Raw genomic sequence first — 9,756 nt, 5'->3', positions numbered from 1 at the left:
CACAGTAAAAACAGGAGACTTCATTATTTGAAGTATAATAAACACAATAAAAAAAGGTGGCTGTTCATAATTTGAAGTACAATAAACACAATAAAAACAGGTGACTGTTCATAATTTGAAGTATAATAAACACAATAAAACAGGTGACTGTTCATAATTTGAAGCATAATAAACACAATAAAAACAGGTGACTGTTCATAATTTGAAGCATAATAAACACAATAATAACAGGAGACTGTTCATAACTTGAAGGATAATAAACACAATAAAAAAAAGTGGCTGTTCATAATTTGAAGGATAATAAACACAATAGCCTCCATTCAGCCCAAAAATATATTCAAATATTTTCCCTGGACACAATCTGTTTTTCGACTCTTACAGTTTTCCTCCGGCTTTGCTCTCGGAAAATTGTTCGTCAGGGCGATATACTGTTGCTCTTAAAATATCCCGCAAAACCTAAAATGGATGGTGCGAGAGAAGTTCAGGAAACTGAAAATAGTTTTGTTTAATATACTCTAAACATTTTCACGTTGTTAGGCTGCAAACCCGGCTTAAAATGATGTCATAGACTTTAATTTAATTTGAAAATAAAATCAGTCAAATGAATCTTGTTCCTGAGATTCTCAGAATTGTTTCCTCACGAAAACTATCAAGTGCTCCTTACCGAAATTGATTTTTAAGTTTAGGAAGAGATTTTGGAACTCACGAAGAGACTGAACCTACCTCTCTGCAAACCGCTGAGAGAGAAACTTCATCCTTGCCTAAAACTTTCGCACTCCTAGGTGCTGTGATGAAGTAGGGTCAGTTCCTGAAAGACAAAGAGAAAATAAAGATAACTTTTCGAGTTTGCACTTAGAGATCTTCACTTAGATTTGATAAAACACATGCAAAGGTATATGTTGGCAGGAGCTCCTGATGCTGGTTATTCCAAATTCAACTGTAACCAAGAAAGAAACTAATGAAGTTTTCTTAAGAAACCTTTTCTCCTCAAAAGTGTTTGACCAAATATAAAATTTCAGTTTTCCAATATGTAACCCTCCACGAATGTCGAATTATTTCAAGATAATCAGCGGGTTATGTTATTTCAATCTTTGGACACTCTTTGTCCATTACGGTTGGTTACGTACCCCAAAGCTGCTTCCTTTCCCTGGAACTGTAACTGTAGTGTTTCTCTGTTCTCTGGAATTCGCATCGTTGACTAATAGCGTAACGAGTGCTGCAAAATAATGGTACAGTAAGCGTAAGAGCCGGGTTTTTTTTTTTTGGAGGGGGGGGGGGTGTGTGGGGGTGGTAATCCTTCCAGCGCTTCTCTCAATTTCAGTAGTAGGGTATTAATGCTGCTGATTCATCCCCCCTCCCCACCAGTATTTGATCAAGTATCTCTTCATTGGTAACCAATTATACTCCTGGTTGTAGAGAGGAACTGTTAGAGTAAAATATGCTTGAACTCAGGCCTCTCAGAGGTTCAGCAGGCTTACTCCCACGATGTCAAATCAATCAGTTTTTTTCTTCTATGTATGAATCCTCCTTCTCCGCCGTCATTTGGATGGGCTGCGCAATATTATCTTCTCGCCCTAGCTGCGGGAATTGAAGGAAAATTTGTCTTGTTAACAGTCTAAGAATATCTAGCAAAATAAGTTTAATTACCTGTCCCAGACAGAATGAAATAGAAGTTTCCCGCTTTGTGGCCTTGGCGAATTATAACTCTCTTGGCCTCAAATCTTAAAAACAAAAGAGCTCACATCTTTAATTCACAAGGTACACCAAGAATGATACAATGTGAACATGATAGAGAAAAGCAACAAAAAGACTGATATGGAACTGACTCATGTAAGTTGAGATAACTCCTGAGTGCGAAATAAAGCCATGGAAGCGCGTTTTCAAATTAATATTTTATTAACTTCATGAGTCCTAAGAAACAATCATTATAGTTGTCTTTAGAACTGAAGTGTTTTTCAAAAGATCCATATTGAATTAACATCTTCAGGCCAAAAAAGCTGCTATGTTTTGCATGAATCAAAAATTAACAGCCTCGAACCTTGAACTACGAACAGCAGAATGACCTTGAAAAACAAAGGCAGTCTTAAAATTGTCTCAGACCGCATTGTACCTCAGACTAGAGACCTTACAATAGGGAAAATTGTGTTTTTTTTCCTTTCATGCTCTTGACGCAACTTCAAACAGACATCGGTTCACTTCCAGTCTTGTTTCTTGTTGACCAGTTACCACAAAGAACTGCTGTATTTTCAACTAAAAAATACCTTTTTTCGTTGATTTTTAAAATTAACTCATGTTTACTTTGTTTACTTTGTTCTACAATTGCTCTGCCAACTTCATCTTTGGCGGCCTTTTGTTTACGCGGTTTTCTTTTAATCATAAATGACTTCTTACTTGAGAAGCTTAAAATTGATTGGACAATTTGAATAACGTCATAAAAACGTCATGAATTAAGCCTGGAAACTAAGAAATAGTATAAAGTACGGCATATCGTTCGAACCGTGATGAAAGCAATATCTATCACGAAAAACAATAGGTATCAAGTATTTCTCACGTATCGTTCAAATATCCCGAGTAACTCCAAGTTTAACAGAATTATCTTCGAGCGGAAGCCAGAAGTATCAAACAGAAACTACAAAATAAAAATGATATAAAATTTCAAATTGTTCGTTTTAAATATGGAGACATACAGAAAAATTTGTAGAAAAAAAAAACAGAATAAGTACTCACTAAAGATTTTCATTAAGATAAGAAATATCGTAGACGTAATGTGTAAAACACATTAAATTGATGTGTCGGTCAGGCTGAAAGTGAAAAGTGTTTCCTTTCTAGTTTCACACTCGGAGTTTGCAGGTGCAGATGCTTTAAAATTGAGAGAGTTTGTAAGCCAATGAGAAAAATTCTCCAAAATTTTGGTATTAAAAATAGTTCTTTCATTTGCTTTAAATACTAAAATATAAAGACAGGTATTATAACATTGTAATAATTACAAAAATAAATAGAACGAAGCCTTCTTTTTCTCAAAAATAAGTATTAATATAAATACACTACGTTTTGTTAATTTGTAAAATCGACATGCGCAGTACTACACATCATAAGTCTCTTGGTTACTGTTTTTTTTTCTAATGCATTTAACCTTCTCAAAGTTTTTCGCTCATCTTATTTCGTCTCATCATTCCTGTTTAGAAAAGTAGTCCAGACTCGGTCTTGTAGGTTTAAATAACCTTTTCATATCTACCATAACTCAAAAATATCAAAGCTTGATTTGTCTTCTACAATTATCGTATTAAATGATCATGTTTGACCATTCGCGTCTTGGTCACATATTGTTTTACTGCGCGCGTTTCAAGCAGTTCGATTGTATCCATATAATTTGATATGGGAAAATCTTGTGTTCTGTGTTATACTACCTAAGCGGGCAACATGGGCCCATCTGCCCGCTCGGGATTGCCCGCTTTGATCCCGCGCAAGTAAAAAACCGCGTAGAGCAAACTTACAGAAGCAGATCAGTTCTTGACCGAAACCATGTCATACAATAGCTGTGGCCATCAGCTGGTTCTTGTGATCACTGATCTAAATATGTTGGCAAATTATAACTGGAAATAATTCAAAACTGTTTGAGAATGTATCATAAATGAAGTGTTTCTAGAAGAGAATTGATTGTTTATGTTTTAAACGAGTCTCATTTGGCCTGATCTTGCATATTCTGTTCGAGAGAAAACCCTAAGCAAATTGCCATTAGATGTTCTTACCAAATGGCATCATAACATAGCTAGTAAATTTGTCTGATCAAATTCAATTGCACGAGCGTGCTTCATATTCCTATAGTGCACGCTCATGAGGTCTGCAAACAAATCCCTCGAGAAAAATTTTCCTTCGGGTTGAAAATGTTATAAAACAATTGGTACATACGTCAGCTGCGTGTTCATCGAGATATGAAGCATTTGGGAAGTTTGGAGAGCACTCAAGAAATTTACCTCGAAGGTAAATTTTATTCTTACTCAAACAAAATCCCCATCCCATGGCGATAAATCATAACTGGTTTTAGAAGGCCCTTAGACGAAAGGCGAGGTTGAACAAAAAAGGAACAAAAGGGGCTGAATATGCAGAAGATTTACAAGTATAACAAGTGACTAACTCAGCCAAAATTGTGAAGAATGACTCCTGACTCCTTAAAATCCACTTAAACATGTTAATAAACTCAACATCTCGAGATAATGCGCTCAGGCGTCCCATCCAAGTCACATTTTTCGCCGTTTTCTGAGGTGAAAAAAAAATTGATTATGGCAATGACCGATTGATTTGAGTTCCTAGAATATTGCGTGATTCTTTCTGTAGGAGATGACGCTAATAAGTATCTTTATTTAGTTTTAAAAGCTCTTATTAGATAATTTTATCGAAGAGCCATTGTATGGGTCTTGGGGGGATGGTCAGAAAGCTGTAATAGATATCTTTGTAATAAATATTCTTATTTAGTTTTCAAAGTTCTGAATTAGTGAGGGAACATTGAATGTTTCCGTTTATACTCGGCTGTATGCTGATCCTGGCTATAAGCCGAGAACCTCAACTTTCATCGTTATCTCAACTTAACCATGCAACGTTAATTGTAACATAATGTATGACAATTACCTAACAATTTCGCAAAAGAAAAATAATACTAAAAATAACTTTTTATCTCAAATGAAACCCGTACAAAAACCATGTAAAGACAACACGAAGCCCTGTTACCAATTAATCAAAACTTTAACAAAATTTGAGAAAGAAACTGACCATCGGTTATATAATTTTTTAAGAAAACAATAGTTTACTCGTGAAGTACGCGACAAGAGCACGTGCACATGACGGATACTTTACACTGTCCTATTATTCAAGACAGCTGGTGATAACCAATCACGTTCGATAATATTGTTTGGTTTTGATGAGTGCTATCATTGTGTTACTTTTATTATCTTTCAATTTTGCGGAAAACTTGTAAATTAGCTCTCCGACTAAGCGTTTCGTCAACGTTAAATTAAGCTATCCTTTTCCTTCTATTTAGAAACGAGATTAAGAAAAAACTTCATGGGAACTGTTAAAGAGGCGCGCGGGTTCAAGATCTGGTGGTAATTGAAAGTGGAAGTTTCGGCTTCTAAGACTGCGCCCAAACTGCTTACGGCTGGCAAAATGTCTCGTCGGCTCTTTGAGAATAATAATGTTCGCTAAAATGCTTGTCTATATTCCAAAGTATAACGTTGGGTGGATAATATTTATATATTTATATAGATAACGTTCGAATTCTCAGTACAGTAACGAAAAATCCATGTTAAACTTACCTGTGAGGCACTGAATCACTACTTAAAGGTCGAAAGTATAAATGCTTTCATCGTTAAGATCAACAAATACTACTCTGCTTTGTATATCCTTGGGTATTCATGCTTAGTTGTTCCCTTTTTAGAAACTAAGCAAAAAGATTTCAAAATTCACACAACCAACAGCAAGCTTATCTTAACGATACAGAAATTCGGATGAAGAGATGACTCTCCAGTGAATACTGCATAGCATGAGGACTCCCATGATTCCGAGAAACCACAGGATATTTATAATTGTGCAGATGGGCTTAAAATGGTGCGATTAAGCCCCAGCTGTCAGTTACACGCCGTCAATCACTTGAGCGTGACATTTCGCTCTTACTGGTGAAGAGGAATATGGCGAACTCTGATCGTGAAGTTATAAGTTTCGATTCCGCTCTTAAGGAAGCACCAAGTGTCTTTCGTAATTTAACATGTCTCGCGCATTAAGATCGGAACAAAAAGATCCAATTTCTACACTGGTTCCAGGATTTACTCGCCCTGTTGGCAACTGGCTTTTGGAAAACCCTGATATTTCAGGTGTTGGTTTTTATGAAAGAAATTATGACGGGAAACCTTCGGACGTAGTTGTCGTTTGTCCGTTTCAACGTATTGTTTGTGATCAAGTGCCCCGCCCTCTACCCCCACCGTCCCCTCTAACTGCATATCAAACATGGCCAATCGGATAAACGATTGCGAGCTTATAACGTTAGCTCGCACTAATAAGACGCCTGCATTGCAGGCTACGCTGAGGTTAGCTTGCTTCAGTTTCGATTAGTTTATGTGGCAGGTGTATTTTCTGGTGTGCGGGTTTAAGTTCAGTTTAAGCAATCATAATGGATTTATAATGTCGAGACCGAAAATTCCAGAATGGCTAGGAAAGTATTCTAGGGGAGAGGAAGTAATGGTCACAACGACAAACCAGAAAGGGTGGGTGAGGGTGGGTGAAGTTGAGCAGTAAAATTACGTTCGCGTGCAACCACATGCAGTGAAGGACACCTGTCATATAACATACATACATCATGAAATCAAAACTAGATTCCTTCGGCATTGATATAATACTGAATCATTTCAAGTCCGCCTGTCGTCGCGCTAACTCAACTTAAAGTTACATAGTTGTGTTCACTGTTGTTATCGAAGTCGAAATGAAGTTGGGCTTTGAGCAAGCTGTGATATTACTGGGTCTGTGCGTTATAGCGGCTGGATTTCTATATTTTTGCTGTGTTATTAACCTAAACCGTGGCTTTGGGAAAGATCATCCAGAAGAGCGGTTACCTGACAACCACCGTCAGCAAAGGAACAAGAGGAGATGAAGAGGGAGGGGGAGAGGTAGAGGAAGGCAAATAAGAGGTACTGACCGGCCTAGAAGTGAAAGCTTCCCCGCCAATTCATCGCTTCGACGGCGCCCGAGGCCTCAGGAGAACGACGAGCCTCTCTGACAAACGGTAAGCAGTTAAATTTTTTTTTCCTCGCTGATTTAATTTAAACTACTTTTCTCTAATCTTATATTTAAAAAATAATTTTTTTTACGTTTTTTACGTTTTTGACGAGTCTCTCTATTAAACGGTAGGCACTTTTTTTCACGCGAATTTAATTTTTTTAACTACCTTTCTTTTCTATTTGAAAAATAATTTCTTTTACGTTTTTTGACATACTGGCTATGTTTTCTTTTCGCTGAGAGAAATCATAAAATTCATGGCCGGAATGCAACAAAGCAAAACAATAATTGAATTCAGCACCTTATCAAAGTTAGGAGGAACACGCTCGAGTATGATGGCCTACAGCGGTTAAAATTCGTTCACAAAATCGAGGCAAGCTCAATCAAAAAAGGCGAGTCCTATAGAAATACGATCATGCCACAATCGTTAGCTTTTTCATCTAATCTGCTTCTATTTTTCTTTAGACACGCTTCGAATTTCAAATTGCTGGTCAACGTTCAAGCAAGAAAAACTGACACGTTTGGGGAAAATCCCTCCTTGATATAATAGGCTATCGATTTCATATCTTTTTAGTTTTAAGTCTAAGTTTTGAGGAACAATTATGTAACCTGCTGGGTACCTGTAGCTCATTATTGTAAAAGGTCGCTCTGATGACAAATTCGCATAATATTACTCGGCCGAGGCTGAAAGGATACTTTGTTAACAGATAAAGTAATAAAATTTCTAACAAATCTGTCCCGGCTTCGGTGCAGTCATAAAGTCTGTGTCTTCTTTTTCTTGCCTTACTCGTTCGAAGTTTTGAGCGACAATTGCGTGAAGGAGGGTATTATGCACAGCAAGGAAACAAGTATTCCTTCAGGCCTTCCATCGAGATATGCGAAACGTTTATGGTACTACGTGGGTATTGGCTATTACAATGGGGCGTCGTCTTGGACGTACACAACATTTGTCATAGGCTCCAAAGATGGCCATCGTGGAGCTAAGCGCAAATGACTTATGTGACGAAAACCTTGGAGAAATATGTGATGGAACGGTGACTCCAAACGGTTAACAGACTCAGGAAAAGATATGTCGCATAAATTTCTACGGTTGAGTAAGTCCACCAGTTACACCGCGCAGTGTGTATATCAGTCATAACCAGCAAGCGCAGGAATAACGACTGGGATAAAAATAACTGCAACTCATTTAAGCGTTTTGTATCTCACAAATGAGTTAGGACTCGACAAGATCCCTGGAAACACAAATAATCATATAAGCACTGCCAGGTTAAAGGTGTTAATAATCCATCGAATATTTTTGCTCGCACGCGATTGGTCTAAAGTCGTCACATTATTGAATATGCTTCACTTACAAGTGGGGAATATCCGCGGATTCATCCCATGTGATATTACCCAATTTTTAAAGCTTACTTCTACTATGATAAAGAGGATCACTTTTAAGTTGATTCAAGACGAGAGAGCGCTTACCTATTGCAACAGAGGAGGGACATGTTTTGTTTGTTCATGAAGTCGTACCAAAGAACACTGAAAATTAAACATCCCACGCGCAGCAAATGGTAGGCTGTTCATAAACACTTAACAACTGTGTTGAGAAACTTTTAAGGATAATAAACACAGTAACCTCCATTTAGCTTGGACATAATCTGTTCCCCGACTCTCACAGTTTTCTTCAAGCTTCGCTCTCGAAAAATTGTTTGCATTTCGGAACAGATAACGTTCGCGGACAAATATCCGTGCATATTTTCGCGCCAAATGGAGGCTAATATTTCGTCATTTAGAATAATAATGAGACTGTAGCTGTTGTAGACACGCTTTCAAATGGGATTGTTCAGAGAGAATATCAGTAATGGACAGTTTCTCTACCTTGTGAGGGAAATTTTTGGGGGGTTTCAGACGGGATTCCTTTCTTTCTTCTTTCGATGAACAGTCACTATGTCAAAGCTAAATCTTTGAATTCAACGCCTGTAGCGTTCGACTAGTTCACATCACAGCATTTTTCTTCTGAAACGTAGTCCGGTAATTACTCATCGTTTTCACGACATATATCCATTTGGTCTTACTTTCATAAACTATAACAACCCTATGCCCATTAAAAAAATTAATCAAAAGTAATTTCCCTATGTTTACGTCCAACAACTGCAGGTAATCCTCCGGCTTTAGGACATCTGACTATTTCCTAAAGTGCAAGCCTTTGTTCTTTTCTCAGGTGTTCATAAATTGGCCAAAAAATGAATGAAAGCTTAACTACTCATAAATAATATTTCATCTTGTCAGAAAAAAATAGCCTCAACTAAATAAATAGATTTTCTTACGATTCTTATGAACATGAAAAGAATGCCAAGGAAAATTGATCTCAAACGATGTTAAAAATTGATCCAATTAAGATAAACTCCTCGGCGCGCCAGCAACTCAGCATTTTTTTTGTGCTTTCTCTCACTTGCTAATACTTTATGTCAATTTTGGTTAACTGAAGTAATATGAAAAGACCGCGAAATGTGGTCGTACAGAGTCGTCGAGTGGGAGATCCGTCAAATCCGAGCCGCCTTTGTGTAGAGGAAGTAAACGATTTAACAAACTAAGCTACAGCTTCTTAATATATCTTGAAACTGAATGAACATTAAGCAAGAAAAATTCTCACCTTGAAAATTTTCTCACCTTTAATTGAAGGTTTCTCGTATTCTTTCGTATTTTATAGCGAGTATCTTTTACAAGATTGAATCAGACCTACATAATGGACTTTTTTTGTATTTTTTCGAATGTCTTTTTGAGTCTGGATGTTGAGCTAATAGTAATATCAATTTTTAATCAGTTCATTGGCCCAAATGACAGCCTCTCCTTTAATCAAGTACTTCATTAAGAGCAATCTTCAATTCCGCGTCAGCACAGTAGCTAAATCAGCTACGAATGCATATCTGAGGAATAAAAATGGGCTGATCTCGCCGTGAAACTCTATAGATTGTTTTTTCCAGATAACATTTTGAATAGTCTCATCTG

At 37.1% G+C, this 9,756-nt stretch overlaps 1 long non-coding RNA gene across 1 annotated transcript; it reads right to left on the bottom strand.

The window, feature by feature from the left end:
- Window positions 1–324: 324 nt before the first annotated feature.
- On the bottom strand, window positions 325–1,715 carry LOC149034942 (uncharacterized). Its single transcript, XR_016182669.1, has 4 exons — window positions 1,648–1,715; window positions 1,128–1,216; window positions 724–808; window positions 325–456 (listed from the first exon to the last, which is right to left on the bottom strand). It is a non-coding gene; the product is annotated as an uncharacterized LOC149034942 (long non-coding RNA).
- Between the last annotated feature and the right edge of the window lie 8,041 nt (window positions 1,716–9,756).

The sequence above is a fragment of the Pocillopora damicornis genome, chromosome 13 (genome assembly GCF_964200805.1).
Source record: "Pocillopora damicornis chromosome 13, jaPocDami1.2, whole genome shotgun sequence".
NCBI lineage: Eukaryota > Metazoa > Cnidaria > Anthozoa > Scleractinia > Pocilloporidae > Pocillopora > Pocillopora damicornis.
The sequence above is the reverse complement of the archived record's forward strand: the minus strand, read 5'-3'. Positions and strand labels throughout refer to the sequence as shown.